Source organism: Phascolarctos cinereus, unplaced genomic scaffold (assembly GCF_003287225.1).
Source record: "Phascolarctos cinereus isolate Bilbo 61053 unplaced genomic scaffold, phaCin_HiC Scaffold_4;HRSCAF=312, whole genome shotgun sequence".
Taxonomy (NCBI): Eukaryota; Metazoa; Chordata; class Mammalia; order Diprotodontia; family Phascolarctidae; genus Phascolarctos; species Phascolarctos cinereus.
Genome location: NW_027555847.1, coordinates 625,282,076 through 625,301,732, shown reverse-complemented (window position 1 = coordinate 625,301,732; position 19,657 = coordinate 625,282,076). Strand labels below are relative to the sequence as shown.

Genomic DNA, 19,657 nt, shown 5'->3' with positions numbered 1-19,657 from the left:
GAAGATTCAACTTGTAAATACATCAAATAACAGAAACAGAAGAATGGTAAATGGGTAAATTTTCAAGGTTCACAGGTTATTTGGGAAAGGAGGGAAAGAGAATGGAAGGAAGAGACAGACAGACATACAAAGACACAAAGAGAAAGACAGAGACAAAACACAGACACAGAGATAAAGACAGAGATTTTCCTCAGGGGCAAAAAACAAAATAAAAACGGATTAAATAGCACACTACCAAGCACAGATCTCTGAGGCAATCCACTGGAGACCTCCTTCAGGGTTGACATATATAAATAATTAATGACTACAATTTGGGTTTAACCATTCAACAAGTTTAGAATATGCCTATTATCATCTACCCCATATCTCTCCATCTTTTCCAAGGAAGAGCATAGGAAACTTATTCAAATGATGGAGTAAATCCACATAAACTTTGTATATAGAATTCTTCTGATTTACTAACCTAATAACCCTATCACAAAAGCATATATTTATAGTCTGTAATAATCTATTTTTGATGAAACCATATTAGTTCTTGATAATCACTATTTCCTTCATTTAATCTTCTGTTTAAAAATCAGTTCTAGATTTTTACCAAGGATTAAAGTCATGTGCAGAGGTTATTTCAGGAATGAAAGAGAAAGACAGACACAAAGATAAGAATAGAGATTTTCCCTTGGGCAAAAACAAAATGTAAACAGCACAAGACCAATCATAGATCTCTGAGGCAATCCGGGGGAGACCTCCTTCAGGGTTGACATAGAAATCATTAATGACTACACTCTGGGTTCAACCATCCAAAGTTTAGAGAATACAACGATTATCAACTGGCTCATATTTCTTCATCTTTTCCCAGTGAATAGCATAAGAGACTTATTCAAATGATTAAGTAAATCTAGGTAAACTCTCTCTATAAAATTCTCTTGATTTACCAGCCTAGTAATCCTGTCAAAAAAAAAAAGCAAATATATTTAGATTTTCATGATCTATTCTTGCTGAAACTATGTCAGTACTTGGTGATCATTGCTTCCTTTACTTAATCTTCCCTTTAATCATCAGTTCTAGAATTTTACCAGGAATTGAAGTCAAACTCACTGACCAAAGCTTTGCAGACTCTGTTCTCTTCCCTTTTTTGGAACTGGGACATTTGTCCTTCTTCAATCCTAGGGTCCTTCTCCCCTTTTTTATGAATTTCTGAAGATCACCAACAATATTTCATAAATCTTCCATCTTTTTCAGCTCCAAAGTATGTAGTTCATTGTTTTTCCCCCTAACAACTTGAACACATAGTATAATGGGAAAAATAACGACTCTGGAGTCAGAGGACACAGGTTAAAATCCTTCTCTGCCACTTACTCATTACCTGTAGGACCCTTGGCAAATCATGACCCTCCCAGCACCTCAAATTTCTCATCTGGGGGCAGCTAGCTGGCACAGTGGATAGAGTACCAGCCCTGGATTCAGGAGGACCTGAGTTCAAATCTGGCCTCAGACACATAACACTTACTAGCTGTGTGACCCTGGGCAAGTCACTTAACCCCATTGCCTAAAATAACAACAACAACAACAACAAATTCTCATCTGTAAAATAAAGGAGTTTTACTAGTTGATCTACGAAGCTCCTTCTGATTCTAGATCTCTGATCCAATGATCAAGGACAGCTAAGTACATAAGGTCATAGACACAGAGCTGAAAGAGACTTTAGAGGCCAACTAATCCAACCACCACATTCTATGGTTGAAGAAAGTGAGCCCATGGTGCTCTCTTACTATCCACCTGCTGATCTGGGTATCCATTTACTCTTAGACAGTACTACACCCAAAAATCTCAGGTAGAAGCATCTACAGAAGCATCTGGCTCTATGTCCTAATTTTGCCATGTATGAACTTAGAGGCAGATAGGTGGTACAATATGTAGAATGCTAGGCTTGGAGTCTGGAAGACTTGAGTTCTTATCCAGCCTCAGACACTTACAGCTGCACCATGACCCTAGGCAAGTCACTTAATGTCTCTCAGCCTCAGTTTCCTCATCCAAAAAGGATGCCAGCTAACACGAAGCGGGAAAGACATTGCTTTGGTGACCTGGGATAATCAGGCAAGAAAGATGGCATTCCAAGATTCTGGGATTCCTTAGACATCATTGGGTGACACCCAAAGTCCCCTCTAGCTCTAAATACATGATTCAATGATGTCACTTCATGTCTCGAAATTCAGTTTTTTCATCTGTAAAATGGGAATACCAATACCTTGACCTACTGCCTATCTCACAACATTGTTATGAGAATCCAGTGAGAAAAAGTATGCAAAGTGCTTTGTGACTATATATTTTTATTGAAAGATCAGCATCCTTACATGAACTGATGGAGTAAAGTGAGCAGAACCAGGAGATCATTGTACACAATAACAGCAACATTGTGCATTGACCAACTTGGTGGACTTAGTTCTTCTCAGCAATGCAATGATCTAAGACAATTCCAAAAGACTCATGATACAAAATGCTATCCACATCCAGAGAAAGAACTATGGAGTCTGAATGCAGATCGAAGCATACTATTTTCCCTTTTATTTCTTGTGGTTTTTCCCTTTCATCCTGATTCTTCTTTCACAACATGACTAATGTGGAAATATGTTTAATATGATCGTATACCTATGGCCTATGTCAGATTATATGCTGTCTTGTGGGGAGGGGGAAGGGAGGGAGAAAAAAAATTGGAACTCAAAATCTTACAAAATTGAATGTTGAAAACTATCTTTACATGTCATTGGAAAAAATAAAATACTGTTAAGTGGAAAATTTAAAAAAAAAAAAAGATCAGCATCAAGGTTGTCTAGACTCTAGAGAAAGTTGTGACTTTCTGGAAACACCCCTTGTACTTTGCTTTGATGATCTTCCTGCATCCATATTAACTACTCATATTAAATCCCAACTGGTGTTGAGCCCTGTGAGATCACTTCAGTGACTTCTCCAAAAGAAGCCCAGCTTTATGGGCCCAACCTCAGGACTGAAATTCTTACCTTGGAATGCCATCCTCCTTACCCAGTGACCCATACTCGCCAAAGCAGTTTTTAATTCCTTTCCTTCTGAATGTCAGCCAGCTCTGTCTGAAGCTCCCCTGGGGAGGCATACCTCCAGTCTGGAATTATTCAGCCCAGAAAGGGCAACTAAGTTGTCACTCACATCTCTCTCTGCTTAAGTGTTCTCTTCTCTCTCTCTCTTCTCTCTCTCTCTCTCTCTCTCTCTCTCTCTCTCTCTCTCTCCTCTCTCTCTCTTTGTGTGTGTGTGTCTCTCTCTTGTCTGTCTCTATCTCTGTCTCTCCCCCCCACCCCACCCCTCAGGACCACAAAGACAGTAATTTAGGCACACAGAATTTTAGCATTGGAAGAGACCTTAACAGCCATAGATCCCAAAGCTGGCCCAAAAGGAACCCCTACCATAAGTGCTGCCTCTACCTGAAGATCTCTAAGGAAAGGGAGCCCACTGCTCTTGAGGCAGCCTAACCTCTTTGGGAATAGCTTTAAGTATTAAGAAGTTTTTCCTTATATCAAATGTACAATGACCTTTTTGAAACTTTTATTGGGGCAAAAGTAACATCTGTTTTCTGTAAGCTACCCTCATCTTTCCCTGAAAGGCAATGAAACTGCCCTGGAGACTTAATTAAGTAAATTGACAAGCATTCATTAAGCCCTTACTGTGTTCCAAGGGGTATGTGGGATGTTCAGGGAGGACTAACACCTCTTGTTGGAGAGCTTGCAGAGCCCTTTTCAGGGCTGCTCATCCACCTTTGGTACCCACCTTCACCCAAGTTCCAAGAAGCTGCAGCAAGGCAGTGGCCACACCCCAAGAAACTGTCTCAGCAGATGGGCCAAACCAGGTTGAGGGCAACCGATGGGCTTCAAATCCTTTGGTGAGGTAGTTGAAGATATCTCCCCTGGAATGGGCAGATGAGAACAATTTGTTCCAATGGCCATGCTGTGAAGCACTTAGAGCTTGGACAGACATCGAAGACACTGAGGTCACCCACTGCATGCCAGGCCTTCACAAGTCATCCTGACTTTCGTCCTGCTGCTGGACTTTGATGACTCTGGAAGAGAGAGACTGACAACTTTGTGCAAGTCTACCTCACTTAAATCCAATTCACACAGGAGTCAAGATACCACCCATAATGTCATTGGTCCTCTTCAAAAATTAAGGATAAACAACTATGTTCCGGGCACTGTGCTAAGGCTAAAATACAAAGAAAGGTGAAAAAATTATCACTATCCTCAAGGAGCATATATTCTAATGAAGGAGAAAGGATGCAAACTGGATACACACAAGATCTATACAAAGTAGCTGGAAGCAATCTCAAAGAAGGCTTTAGCAGCTGGGGGCAGAAGGGACAAACAGATGACTAAGGCTCAGCTGTTGATTGTTAGTGTAATTTCCTATTCACCTAAGCATAAAAGCCCAGTGTATGAGGAATCAATGGTGTCTCATATTTGATAGATGCCTTACAGCTGACATTTTCCTCCAGGTCTTGTTCCCAACTTCCTAACATGGATTTCAAAACCATGCTCCATCTACTACTGGTTCATTCTGGAACTTCCTCAGCTCATAGGGCCTCCTCACCCTGGAACAGTTCACCAACCCCATGGCCCACTCAAGACGGAATATCTCTTTGTAAAGCTTACCCACCTTCTCTTTTTAATGAGTTCCTCCTGGCGTCTCCATTTTGTAAAAGGGCTGAGACCAGCATGCCTTAATTCTATTCCCAACACTGTTCTTGATATCCTCTGGATTTCAAAGCCATACCCTTGTACTAGCTACCTTCCACCACCATCACACCCCCCAACCCTGCTTGGTTTCTTTATGTATATTATTTCCCCCATTAGAAATTAAGCTACTTGAGGGCAGGAACCATCTTTCTTTTTGTTTGTATTTGCATCCCCAGCACTTAGCACAATACCTGGCATACTGTGAGCACTTAATAAATGTTTATTTCCCAGTGAGGACAGTCTTGACCAGCCGTGTGGTCCTTCGCTCGCCCTGCCATGGCCCAGCTGGTCCGCAATGCCATCCAGAAGGCTCCAGTCCTGCTAAACACTGCTGCAACTTATTTGAAGCCTCGATTGGTCACATTTTGGCGATATGCCAAGGTTGAGCTGGTTCCTCCAAGTCCTGATGAGATCCCCAGAGCCGCTGAGAGCCTGAAAAAAATAATCCCATCAGCTAGAACTGGTAGCTTCGAAAATCTCACAGTTAAGGAAGCTCTGCTAAATAGTATGGCAGCCACTGAAGTATGCATGTGGTTTTACATTGGCGAGATCATAGGCAAGCATGGCATCATTGGATATGACGTTTGAAGACCAACTCTTAGCATCTGAGTGTTTGTTTTATCCTTTTTGGGTTTGTGGAATGTAGATGCCTAGACTTCTAAATAAAACGAGGAAATGATGTGGAAAATAAATAAATAAATGTTTATTTATTAACTTCCTTATTTCCATCAGATCTCCCATCTCACTATGGTGATAAGGAGAGTTCTATCCAGCTGAACCAATGTTGCAGCCTTGTTGAATATTCTTTCCATAGTTACCCTATTGTTATGTAATCTTTTAAAAATGTTATGTTGTACATAAGTCTTATGTTGTTCCAATTCAGAGACTGAAAGATGAGACTGGCCCAAGGCCTGGTCAGAACATTTACCCATTGTATTGATTCTGCCTACTGAGACCAAGTAGAATAAGTCTAATCCTTTCCCATATGGCAGTGCCCATAGCATGACTGAATTGAAGCTAAAGGAAAAATCAAACCAAATAACAGCTATAAGAAATTATTTTAGAAAACGCAGCTCTTTGTAATGGCCTGGGAACCTACCATGAAGGGGCTGAACATATGCCATCAATTGTTTCCTCAATTCAACAGATGTCACAAAAAGAGCACTGGATTTTAGTTGTGAAAACTTGGGAACAATTTTCTTTCTTTTTCTGGGCCTCAGTTTCCTTCTAAGTAAATAGTGGGGCTGGCCTGAATGATATGTGAAGTTCCTTAATAGTCTAAAACCTATGTGTCCTATCCCAGCCATTCCATTAGCCAGATCTTTTATCACAGAGGATCACAGAAGATTCAAGGGATAATATTTGAATTGGACTTAAAAAGAAAGGCAAGAGTATGTTACCCCAAGTGTTGTGGGGAAATGGGGGCAATGTTTTCACTTTTGTTCTTAACTATATCTTCAAGTAAAAATTTCTTAGGAAAAATCAATTGATACTAATTAGTTAAATGGTACTGGGGCACTGGGTAGCTAGTTAATACAGCGGATAGAGTGGCATCAGGAAGACTTGAGTACAAAGCCAGCTTCAGACACTTAATAAGTGTGTGGCCTTGGTCAAGTCATTTAACCCTGTTTGCCTCAGTTTCCTCATCTATAAAATGAGCTAGAGAAGGAAATGGAAGGCCACTCCAGTGTCTTTGCCAAGAAAACCCAAAGGAGGTCACAGAGTCAGAAGTACTGAAAATGACTAAACAACAGAGAATTTGGGTAGGAGACACACTGCAATGAGTTTGAGCCAAAAGCATTAGAGAGCAGACACCCCAGTCTCTCAGAGGTACTGCTTAGAACCCTAAGGGGGAGATGTGGCCAGTCTCCCTCCGGGAGAGTGAGGCCAGAGTACTCACTACATGAAAGTTTCTGGGATAAGATTGAGTTCTTCACATTTGCTGGGACCCTCTGAACCCAGTTTTCTTCTAATATAGGGATAATATCAGAACTCTAACTATCACAAGGAGAATGATGCATTTTCTACAGGCACTGGCCTGCATTGGGCTCGTTCCCTCCCTTGGAGTACAGCACTTCACTCTTCCCGGCAACGACCACTATCTCTGTCTAAACCTCTCCTTGAGCTCTTTCAGAAGTACAAGGTACACCTGTCACTGTGTGACAGCTGAACCCACAGCACTACTGCCCTCCGCAAAGCCACACCCTGCTGCCCTCTGTGCTCACCTCCAGGTGAATCGGCCTCAGGTGCAGTTTCATTGAGTTATGGCTCTGAATAATGTTGCCCTATTTACCTCACGGGGTAAGTGCTGTGTAAACTCCAAAGCTGTATATTAATCTATTGTTATCAAACATTTACTGAGTCCCTCCCTACCCTGTACAAGACATTAAGAGAGTCCCAAGTCCCTGGGACTTACAGTCCCACAGGGAACATACTCACACGTTAAAATAATGTGAAGTAGGTAGGAAATGCAAGAAATGTCAGAGATGATTTCTGGCATTTTGTTCCTTTTACCTTCTCTTGAACCTCCCAGGTTAGGGGTGGGGAATCTTCAGCTTCAAGGCCACATGTGGCCTTCTAGGTCCTTGGGTGAGGCCTTCTGACTGATTCCAAGTTTTACAGAACAAATCCTTTTATTAAGGGAATTTGTTCTATGAGGTTTGGATTCAGTCAAAGGGCTGCACTTGACGATCTAGAGGGTCACATGCGGCCTCAGGACCGCAGGTTCCCCGCCCCATCCCAGCTTCTCACTCCACCTTCCTACCCACTTAAACAACCCCTTCCCTTTTTGTTTTGAAACTTGCAATGATTTCCCAGAGATAACTTTAGCTAGCTCTTATTTTTATATGAGATTGGCTTGGGGGGAGAGGAAAGAGGAGTTAAGGGAGGATGAAGTAAAGACAGATGTTTATAGGAGATGCAGTAACCTTGGAGTCTTTTTTAATAAACCAAGTCTGCCTGGTTGTCCAGGAATTGTGACTGACTTAGGTTAGGCTGTCTGACTTTCCAGAGTAGAGACAGCTGTGCGGATTGCCCCAGGAGCTGGACACCATCCAATCAGGATGTACGCATGCATTCATACACACAAACACACACACACACACACACACACACACACACACACACACACACACATAGATCTGCACTTAGTCAAAGATATGCAGACATATCTTTGTCAGTGAAGGATTCTTCTTATACATCTGTAAAATGGGGGTAATGATACTTGCCAGGATATGATACTTCATAGGAAAGCTAGGAAGAGAGATGAGATAGCAAGTGAGAGTACTTTGAGCTTCCAAGAAGAAAGAAGCTATAAAAATCCAGGGTATTATTACTATCATTATGACATAGTCCTAAATTACTCAAAGGATCCATGCCTCAGTACATGAGGAATCATTAACTTATCCTGCAAAATAGCAACCCACTCATCTTTTTTTTAATTATTTATTTCTCTTACAACAGATAAGCTGTATTCTCATTCTGTGAAACTCTACTAAAGTCATTCCTGCCTATCAGTACTCCCCTAACTATGGGTGTTTCTCTTATTCTCCCACAGTCCTACACTGTATTACTCCTACATCATTAGGAAAGACTTGCCCAAGGTAAAGCCATGGCTGATACTCAAATGACTGTGCCATTCCTTGGTTTTCCACTCCCTCCCACTGTGAAATCCTCTTAGCATCTGACTACACATGGTATGGTGAGGCAGTATAGGCAATCCTCAATCTAGTAGCTACTTAGTTATTTTAACACCTTCTAACCTTTAGGACCTTTAGTCAGTGCTTTATCCTCAAAGCACTCCCAGATCGCATTGTTACTTCTTTCCTCAACTCAAAGTACAGCATCCTCCAACAGGCAAAGGGGAATTTAAAACCACCAGATTTGGACCTAGAGAATGCTTTATCAAGTCCAAATCTCAAATTTTACAGATGAAGACCAAGAGAGCTGAAGTGATTTGCTCAGTGTTCTATAGTCAGAGTTAGAAGGAAGAGAAACTAAGTCATAGGATCACAAACACAGCTGAAAGGGATCTCAGAAGCCAGCTAGTGCAATCCTCTCAGTTTACAGGTGAGAAAACTAAACCTTAGGGAGGCTAAGTGACCTGTCCAACATTACAGAGGTAGTGAACCTCAAAAGTGGGATCTGAGCTCAGAACCTTTGCCTGCAAAGCCAGCGTTCTTTCCAATGTACCCCACTGTCTCCTTCAGGATTTTAATGCAGATCCTTTAGGTTCCAGTTTGGGTACTCTTTCCACTCCATCAGATAAAAATATAGATTAAGCCACCTATTGTATGGAAAACTCTGTGCTAGCCGCTCAGGTCAATTTGGAATTTAGGTGAGGCATAATCTTCTGCCTCATGAAGTTTGCTGTCTAGTAGGGGAAGATGAGACAATACACAAATGTCGTGAGGACAATACTTCATGATAAATGCATTAGAAAATTTTTAAATGAAAGATTCCATGAAATGTGAAAGGAAAAAGTCATTATAATCTGGGGGATCATGGTAGATTTCATGCAGGGGATATATTTGAATTGGACATTGAAAGAAAGGGGAGAGTGTGTCCTCCCCTCCAAGTGTTTGTGAGGCAGGGAAATGTTTGTACTTCTGTTCTTGCTATATCTTCCACTAAAAAGAAAAGCCAGTTAATATTAATTAGTTAAATGGTACTGGGGCACTAGTCTTTAGCAGATAAGTGGGGAGAGGAGAAGACACACTGAAATGAGTGCTTGAGCCAAAAGCACTGGACAATAGATACCCCAATCCCTCAGGACCTAGAACCTTAAGGGAAAGATAGAGCCAATCTTACCAAGAGAGAGTGAGGCCAGAGTTCTCATTACATGCAGGGCTTCATCTGAGATGAGATTGAGCCCTTCACATTTGCAGGGACCCCTACAGAGATTCTCCACTTGGAAATTTCATTATTAGATTCCATAATTTGTGGGATCCTAGAAAAATAAGCAATTTTTCCTCATCTTCATTTTAGGCTATAGTTGTACAGACATTTTTTCTGGTAGATGTTTCCCTTATAAATCAGTTCATTTTAAAACAAATTTTGCAAACTTTCACATTTGTTGATTTGTTCAATGTTTAAGTACTGATTCTTGCTGTATTCCTAAGTCCTACACAAGTATTGCTAATATGGGAAGAACAGACTTTGCATCACTAAACTGCTGATTCCTAGTTAAGAAATGCTCATGTTTTTCTTTTTATTCACATCTAAACAGTAAGTCTGCCTGCCCTATTATGACTCCCTCACACACCCACTACAAATACGTTATAGTAGGGTCTGTCTGCTTAGCCTAGAAACCCCAAGGAATAAATCCTCGACATTTCATTCCTTTTCTTCAGAACCTGACCTTTACGGCATCAGAGAAACAACTCCATGAGGGTAGAGGCTGTACCTCTAGAGCTCTGAGGGGGTGATATGATAATAATATGATAATGAGGGGGTCTGCCCTGTTCTGACAGAGTGAGCCAAGCAGACTTGCTGTATGTATATAACACACTTTGGGAGCTGAAAGAATATTAACTATTATTACAAAAAAAAAATTAAGGAAAAGAAGCAAAGTCTTTACCTCCTTCATAGTGTTGCCTAGGGCCTCCACTGTTTAGAATCATAGAATTTGAGGATTTTAACAGACTTTTCATATCATCTATTCTAACTTCTTAATTTTACAGAAAAGTTAAATGACTTGCCCAGAGTCACAAAGCAAGTTTATGATAGTCACAGGCCTGGTGCCCTCATCTCCAGATTCCCAAGGTGGCACTCTTGCTACAGTTTTATGCTGATGTTCTATAATGTTACTACCTGAATAGCATATTGAAAATGTGACTCTCAATATAAGCCCCGTCTGTTCTCCCAACTAAGAGACTTGGATTCTTGATTATAGAGAAGATGATGATGATAATGATGGTGATGGTAATGATGATGGTGGTGGTGGTGGTGGTGGTGGTGGTGATGGTGACAGTGATGGTGAAGATAGACTGTCTATTTTAAGCATTTACTATGTGCCAAGCACCGTAAGCTGCAGAGCTGAAAAGGAAGGGAGAGTTACACAATAGTGGCATAGCTGAAGAAGTCCTGGAAGTATGTTCTGGCAGACTGGAAGATGAGTAAAATAAAACTGAAACTGGCTTATCAAATCCTAGGGTATCTAGAAGGATGGAGTCTAATCTCAAGTGGGGAGGGAATCCAGTCAAATGCAGATGGCATGTCTATGGATGTCTAGGAAGACAATAATATAAACTCATCTTTTTCCATAGTAATTGTACAATGCAAAGATTATTGTTTCCACTTTTAAATGAGATAACCTAATTCCAGAGAGGTTAAGTGGCCAGGGTCTGTCATAGCCAGGCAATGTCAGAGTCAGGATTCCACCTCTGATCTCCTATGAAAAAAACAGTGGTACGAAACCACAAACAGACAAAATTCCAACTCTAGTCAGAATTAATGGGACTTTTCTCAGTGTTAAAGGCTGTCAAGTTCTATAAGGAGTCATAGATAAACCCTCCTTGAGCTTCCTTTCAAGCCCACCCCACTACCAGGGTTTCCCCATTAATAGATATTGACAAGACCAGAGTGCCTCCATATGGAGTCAACAAGGAGGACTCAAGAATTCCCATCATGCCAAGGAGAGATACCACCATCACTTCTGTTCCTCTGCCAGAGAATGCATTGCAAAACTAAACTCAGCACCTGCCCCTCTCTCCTCTTAAACCAATGATTCCCAACAATTGGGGAATTCTAACACTCTAAGCTTGTCGATTTGATTCTGCAACACTATATTCTGTTAAATTGACAAGCACTTTTAAGCACTACTATGAGCAAGAAGACTCTACCAGGCCCTAAGGATTTGGAAAGGAGGGGCCCAAAATTGTGATGTAGTTAATTGAGAGAGCTTCCAGTGAGGAAAGTTTCTCTACCAATACAGACAAGCAAGTGCTCTGCAATTTATGGTCTAGGAGAGATGTCTGGGGCACTGAGGGGTCAAGACACCTGCCCAAGGTCACATGGCTAGTAGGGTTAGAGGTAGAATTCAAATACAGATCTCTTCCTGACTCTGGTTCTCCTCTCACTAGGTCACAATGATCCTTAGGTACTAAAGATACAAGGACAAAGGTTAAACAGTCACTACCACCATGAAGCTTACATCCTATTAAGGGGATACACCTTGTACACAGATCAGGAAATACAAGGTAATTGGAAGAGAGAGTTTCCTCACTAACATTTAGGGGTCAAGGAGTCAGTGAAAGCATGAGGAAAGAGGTGGCACCCAAATTGGACTTTTAAGGAAGCCAAGGATTGCATGAGGTGGACACAGGGGGATGCTGATAAATGTTTACCAATCAGATCTCTGAAGAAGAAAAAATGTACCCATGATAACATTTTTTAAAAGTTTAATCTGCATGATTGACATTCTCTCCATCACTTGAAGTCTAGACAATCAATGACACAATAAATTAAGCACTGAGTTCATTGATTTTGAGGCTCCAGCCTCCCCTGGGTGGAGGTAAGGATGTAGTACATTCAAGGCATGAGGGACAAAGGTAGGAAGGTGAGAGATAGCATTAAGAAGGGGAACAGCTAGAAGGCCAGTTTGGCTAGAAGACAGGGTTCATGAAAAGAAAGAATATGAAATGTCTGGGAAAGGCAGATGGGAGCTAGTTTGTGGCAAGCTTTAAGTGCCAAGATGAGGACTTGAATTTTATTCTAGAAGTAAATATAGAGCCCTGAAGATTTCAGAGTTAGGAGAGTGACATGGTCAGACCCATGTTTTAGACATAGTAATCAAGCAGCTGTGTGGAAGTTATTATAGAGACTGGTACATGGCACAATGGAGAAAGTGTCCTAGAGTCAAGAAGACCCGAATTAAAATCTAGCCTCAGATGTTTAGTAGCTGTGTGACTCTGGACAAGTCACTTAACTGCTGTTTGCCTCAATGACCTCAATTGTAAAATGGGAATAGCAGCTACTTCCCAGGACTGTGAAGATCAAATAAGAGAACTTTTATAAAAGTGTTTAACAGAATGCCTGGCCCATAATCAGTGTTCTATAAATGCTAACTATTATTATTATTATTAAACTCAGCAAGGACTGGAAGCAGAGAGATCAATTCAGAGCCACTGAAATTGGAAAACAAGAGACTGGAAGGAAATGTGAAAGATGTTATGCAGATAGAATTAACAAGATGACCGGTAGGCTCGAGTTTCCTTCTCTGTAAAATGAGCGAATATGTTGTACTAAACAAGCTCTAAAAATCTCTCTTCGCTCCAAAATTCTATGATCTATGACTCCCTTCCCCCTAAAAGACACTGTGACAATTTTGATAATTAATGCCAATTAACTTTGATTCGTTTGTTAGAGAATTTCTCAACCTGCTCCTGAGATAACTAGAAATGGGGAGTGACTGTGGTTCCAACAATGGAAAGATTGCCTTAAGAGAGACTAATCCCAAGGATTAGCCTTCCAGTCTTAAAGCCAGGCTTGTCAGATTGCAGCTTGGTAAAGTTCACAACCTCCTTCTTTGTTGTGTTTTGTCTTGTTTTCTGCAGACAGATCAGAAACAGTCAGACCTATAGATGTACATCTCTGCTCTTCCAGAAGCCCTGTCCAAACAGCTGTCTTCATAGGCCCTTGAAATCATATCAGGTCTGTTTTCCTAGGCCCTCATTTTGGCAGAACATATCTTCCTCAGCAGGCATCGTATAAGTCTGCACTGAACATCACCTTGGACCCAGGCTGTTGGAATCCACCACCAGAATGAAGGGTAGCTGTACTTCCAGAGGACCACCTGCTCCCAAAGGGCTCCGGGAATAGCCTCCATAACCACATAGGCAGTGAGGGCTTTTGCAATAGAGTCAGAGGTTGGGAGTGGGTGGCAGGATTATCTAGGATTTTCCCAAGAAATGTTCTTCCCACCACACATTGCATACTTCCCACTCTTTCGAAGGGTGCAACTTCAGGTATGTGGATTGGTTTCAATATTTCAAGGACCCATGATTTCATCATTACGGGCATTCCATCTCCCACCCAGGTCTTGAATGTCCCCATGCTTCTGAGCTGGTAGGACCGAAACAATAATCATAATAATAATTCATCTCCTCCTGGCAATACACCTCTCTAGTGCTAGAATGCAGTTTGAACAATGCATGGCAGCATGGTTTCACAGAGACGAAAAGGAGTGTAGAGGTCATCTAGTCCAATTCCTTCATTTTACAGATGAGAAAACTGAGGCTGAGAGAGGTTAAGAGACTTGCTCTGGTTCACTTAGATAGTTAGTATCAGAGGCAAGATTTGAACACATGCCTTCTTGACTCCAATCCAAAATCCTTTCCAGCGCTAAATCTATCATCCAATGATCCTTATGATTTGCCCAAAAAGAATCAACTACTAAGATGGAAACCTACTTGAAAGAGAAAAATAGGACTAATTTGGCTACAGGTATACCTAGTTTTAAGGAATTCCAGTGTATGAAAACCTAAATCTAGAGATGCAGAGAATGTTAGAAGGGACCTTCAAGAGATAATAATAGCTCACATTTATGCAGCCCTTTGAGGTATATGAGTCATTTCCCTCACCTTGATCCCATGAGGTAGGTGATGCAAATATTATTGTCCCTGCTTTATGGAAGAAGAAATGCAAGCTCAAAGAAATTAACTGATTTGCCCAGCATCACACAAATCAACAAGCTTTTATGAAATAGCTAGGTGCCAGCCACACAGACAGTAGTAGTTATTGAAGCCAGTATTCAAAGCCAGGTGACTCTTGACTCCAGATCCAGTCCTTCTTCCACTACCATATGGCCTCCCCAAAAGCCAGCCCCCTCATTTTACAGATGAGAAGACATGCATCCGTAGAAAGAATTTTAAAAGGGCATAAAAAGCTTATGAAGTGCTTAGCAATGTACTAAGAGCTGGGGGTTGGAGGTGGGGGGGGTGGGGCACAAACACAAAAGTGAGACAGTCCCTGCCTTCCAGGAGTTTACATTCCAATGGGAGGAGACAACACATAAAGAGGAGTGGCAGCCAGGAAGGGAGTTATAGTCTGGGAAGTGACAAACATAGTGAGTAGAACCATGAGGGAAGTCCCTCAATGAATCTTGGGTTTTTTGTTCTTTTAGGCAATCAGGGTTAAGTGATTTACCCAGGGTCACACAGCTAGTAAGTGTCTGAGGCCTGATTTGAACTCAGGTCCTCCTTACTCCAGGGCCAGTACGCTATCCACTACGCCACCTAGGTGTCCCAATAATTTTTTTTTAGAGGCAAAGGGAGTGTGGATTTGAGTATAGCACTCAAAGCAGGAGGCAGAAACTTGTTGTTTGTCCTTCATTCTTGAAGAGGACCAATGACATGGAGAGGATGATGTCTTCACTTGCTTGATTTGAATTGCATTTAAGTGAGGCAGAGTTACACAAAGTCATCAGCCTCCTGAGTCGTCAAAGTTCAGTGGCAGCACAAAAGTCGAGATGACTGGTGATGGCCAGGGATACAATGGAAGACCTTGGCCTTTCTGAATTAAGAAAGTGGTATGGGGGAAGGGTGAGTCTGCAGCAGATTGGAAATGATCTGGGAGAAGATGAGTCCCAAGGAGTGCCAAGTGAAGTAGAAAAGAGACTTGTCTAAGGTCACACAGCTAATGTGTGACAGAGCCAGGGCTTTAAATAGGGATTATGACTCTAATTCCATTATTGTTATCATCATTGTTATTTAAAAATAATTTATAATATAACTTCCTGTAAATAGCAAGCTCCTTGGTAAAATATGATTCAATTTCCAATGAAAAATTATTAAAGGTTTACTACGTGCCAGACATTATGCTAAATGCTGTGTGCTAAATTAAAAAATGATAAAGTATTTGCCTCAAGATGTTTATATTCTAATATTGGGAGATAGCGCCTATAGGGAGTGGTGGCTGGGTAAGGGAATTTTAGTCCGGGAACTCCCAGGGTTGTGCACTGATCTACAAAAAAATCATTTGATCCTCCCTTTCTAAAAGCATTGGGATTTGATTACTAAGCCCAGAGTAAGAGGTGAAAAGTGGATGGAAAGGGTCATGGATCATGGATATGGAGCCAGAAAGAATCTTAGAGGTCATTGAGTTCATTCCTTCATTTTTACAGATGAAGAAACTGAGGCTCCCAGAGGTAAAATTACTTGCCCCAGGTCATGCAGGTAGTAAGTGACAGACCAAGGATTTGAACCCAAGTCCTCCTACTCCAGATGCATCAATTTTTCCACTGTACTACAGTGCCTAGGAAGATGTCATGAGTCTTAGTAAATGACTAGATAGACTATGAAACAACATGGTCTGGTCTGTTCCATGCCCAGCTAGATATAATACGCTAGACCAGTTTTCAGTCACTCGTCACTGATCAAAATGGCTTAACTCCATTTAAAGGCATTACAGAGCTGAGGGGACATGGGTACATATTTGGGAAAGCATCTATGAAAGGTGCTGGTCCAGGTGAGGAAAGCCAGGACAACAGTCCCAGGGAAGATGGAGGTGTCCAGAGTAGACGTCTGGAAGGCACATGAAGGTTATAACAAAATCCTCCTCAATAAAGATGTCAGGGTCTATAGATGTGGAATGTAGTATACATCAGCAGAGAGGTCCCTGTGTCTCTCAGTTTTGTTTAGATACTTTCTTTGTGACAAGGGAGGGCTCAATTGTTGAGGAGAGGTAGTGTAAAAAGCAAAGGTATCACTAATTTTTTTTTAAATCAAGGCTTTACCCCCACTGTGTTGCATAGTCAAGAACAAATAACTTCTCTTTCCACTTTGTTTTATCAGCTGTGAAATGAGATTAGATGTGGTACTTCTTAACTCTAACATACTGTAATTCTATGATCTATGAATTTACAAACATCCCTTCCAATTCTTAATCTGCCCTCTGCTTGTACTGATCAGTTAGTCTGATTCCTATTGCTATAGACTGCTGAAGAAGGGGCTTCTTGTCACGGGATCAAGAGTTTTGATCTGATTGGGACCTTATACATAATCTACTTCTATTTCCTCATTTTACAAATGAAACAACTGAAGTCCAGAGAAGGGATATGACTTTCCCAAGGTCACATAGCTAGCCAGTTAGCAAACATGGCGTTTCAACATTTAAGAGTTTACTATATATCAATACACAGACTCTACATGAGTTTATCTACATAAACTCTATGTAAGAGTTTATTATGTGTGTCTCTAACATTCCCATCCCAGTCGGAACCTGGAATTTGTTTACACATAAAGCAGTGTTAGAAACAGTGGACTTAGAGGATTTGAGCTAGAAGGGATGTCAGGAATAGTACTACTACTACTACTACTACTACTACCACTACTACTATTAATAATAATAATAACAATAATAGCATTTATAAAATGCTTCAAGGTTTGGAAAGTTCTTTACAAACATTGTTTCATTTTCTCTTTACAACAACCCTGAAAGGTAGGTGCTATGTTTCATTTTCTCTTTACAACAACCCTGAAAGGTAGGTGCTATCATTATCATCGATCTTAAGATGAGGAAACTGAGACAGTAGAGGTAAAGTGACCTAACCAGGGTCACACAGCTAGCGTCTGAGGCCAGATTAGAACTCAGGTCTTCCCGACTCCAGGATCAGAGCTATATTTTCTTCGATAGATTGTAATAGAGTGCCTACACACCATTGATAATTTCAAGTCTCCCGACCTGAACCACATCATCCATTACTGAAAGAATTGGCAGACATAATCACTGAGTCGTTGTTAGTGATCTCTGAGATTATGGAAAACAGGAGAGGTGCTGTAAGGCTGGAGAAGAATAAGCCTTGTTCTAGTTTTCAGAAAGAGAGAGATGAACAGAATTTTAAGACCATAGGCCTCTCGGCTCGATTTCAATTCCTGATGAAAACCTAGAACATGGGATGATGGGATTATACATATTTTTAAAGGAATGGTTGACAAACATACAAAAAAGGATGCTATGATCACAAAGGGCCAGTACGTCTTCATTAAGGACAGGCCATAACAGATTCATCTAATTTCCATTTTTGAAAGGGTTATTAAATAAGAAGATGAGGGAAGTGCTGTGCATATAAACTGTCTAGCTTTTCTCAAAGCATTTGACAAAGCATTGGAACTCAGGCTCCAGAGAAATAGATGACAATACAATTAACTTTATTCTGAACTTGCTGAATTACCAGGTACAAAGAGTGCTCATTAATTATTTTACGTCTAGGTGGTACAGTGGACAGAACATGAGGCCTGGAGTCAGGAAGACCTGAGTTCAGATCTGACCACTGACACTTACTAGCTATGTGACCCTGAGCAAGTCACTTAACTTCTGTTTGCCTCAGTTTTATCATCTGCAAAGTGGGGATGATAATAATAGCACCTACCTCCCATGATTGTTACATGGTTCAAATGAGATAATATTCGTAAAGTCCTTAGCATAGTGCCTGACACATAGTAAGCTCTATATAAACATTAGCTATGATGATGATAATGATGATGATCATGTCATCTGGGAAGGAGGTTTAGTGATTGGCCCTGTGCTATTTAACATTTTAACCAATGACTTGGATAAAGGTATACAAGGCATATTCACAAAATTGGAAGTTGTTACAAAGCTAGGCAGGATTACTAAAATTTTGGTTACAGAATCTAGATCCAAAAAGATCTTAAAGAACACTGAATCAAATGAGATGCAATTTAATAGGGATAAATGCAAAGTCCTATACGCAAAAGGAAGGAATTGGAATCACAGGCTAGACCACTATGCTGGGAGCAGCTCCATGACTCAAACCAAGCACTGTAAAAGACAGAGTTCTTCAAGTCCTGCCAGACCACAGTGAGACCATGAGACAGTCCAGGCCACATCAAGACTACAAGCAACGCTAAACACACCAATCCTATAAGGTAGAACTGTGACTTGGAATGTCCTATTCACCAGCCATCCCCCGTTGACCTGTTTCCACCTCAGACTTATCCCCCAATGGCTATCAGTCTTACTCTCCCAATCACAGCTATGTAAGAGTAAATCATTTTCTGACTACTGCTGCCCAGTCTCTCCTCTCCATCCATCTCAGCCCTACCCCATCAGTGTTCCTCTCCAGATCCTACCTACACTGTGCCCTCTGGCACTCTGATTCCGTAATTAACAAACTTCCTTTCATTTTAGATCTTTCCTTCTCAGGCATCTTCCATCTTTGGTCACTCAGAGAACGGACTTCCCCCAGATGACACAAAATCCTTGGCCATTCTTTCAGTACTTAAATGTATCTCTAGTCACCTCTGCTCTGTAGAGCAGAAGTCAGATTTTTTTCTTGATCTTCATTGCCACATCTAGACTAACCTTCCACTGACATTACTCACTCTGAATTCACTCGATTCAAATTTTTCACCCAATGCTAATACTGAGAGTTACTATCTACCAATCCCCAGTACCTTCTCCCTCCTTTTTCAATGAGGCATCACAGCACAGAGGAGAGAAGGAACGACTTAGAGTGAGAGAATCTTGGCTCAAATCTGGGTTCAGCCATTCAACTATTTATGTAGCCCTGACTTCATTTAACCTCTCTAGATCTGTTTCCCTTTCTACAAAATAAGGAGACTAGACAAGGTAACCCCTAAGGTCCTTTCCAGCTCCAAATGTATGATCTTATGATCTTATGAGGTCAGTGTCTGGCCCAAAGTCTACTTCTCCATCTCAGTTCCCCTCTTTATGTTAAAGGGCTTCAACATACATATTGGAGTTCCTTCAGAGTCAACAAATCTTATAGAAATATGTATATACACACATATATATATATGTATACACACACATACATATATACACATATACACATGTATATACCTATCCATACATACCTATATGTCTGTATACATACATATATACAGGTATGTATGTATATATATATATATATATATATA

General features: G+C 41.0%; 1 pseudogene; it reads left to right on the top strand.

Annotated features, from left to right (window-relative positions):
* Nucleotides 1-4,966: 4,966 nt before the first annotated feature.
* On the top strand, nt 4,967-5,358 carry LOC110193273 (ATP synthase F(0) complex subunit g, mitochondrial pseudogene; annotated as a pseudogene).
* The last annotated feature ends 14,299 nt before the right edge of the window (nt 5,359-19,657 follow it).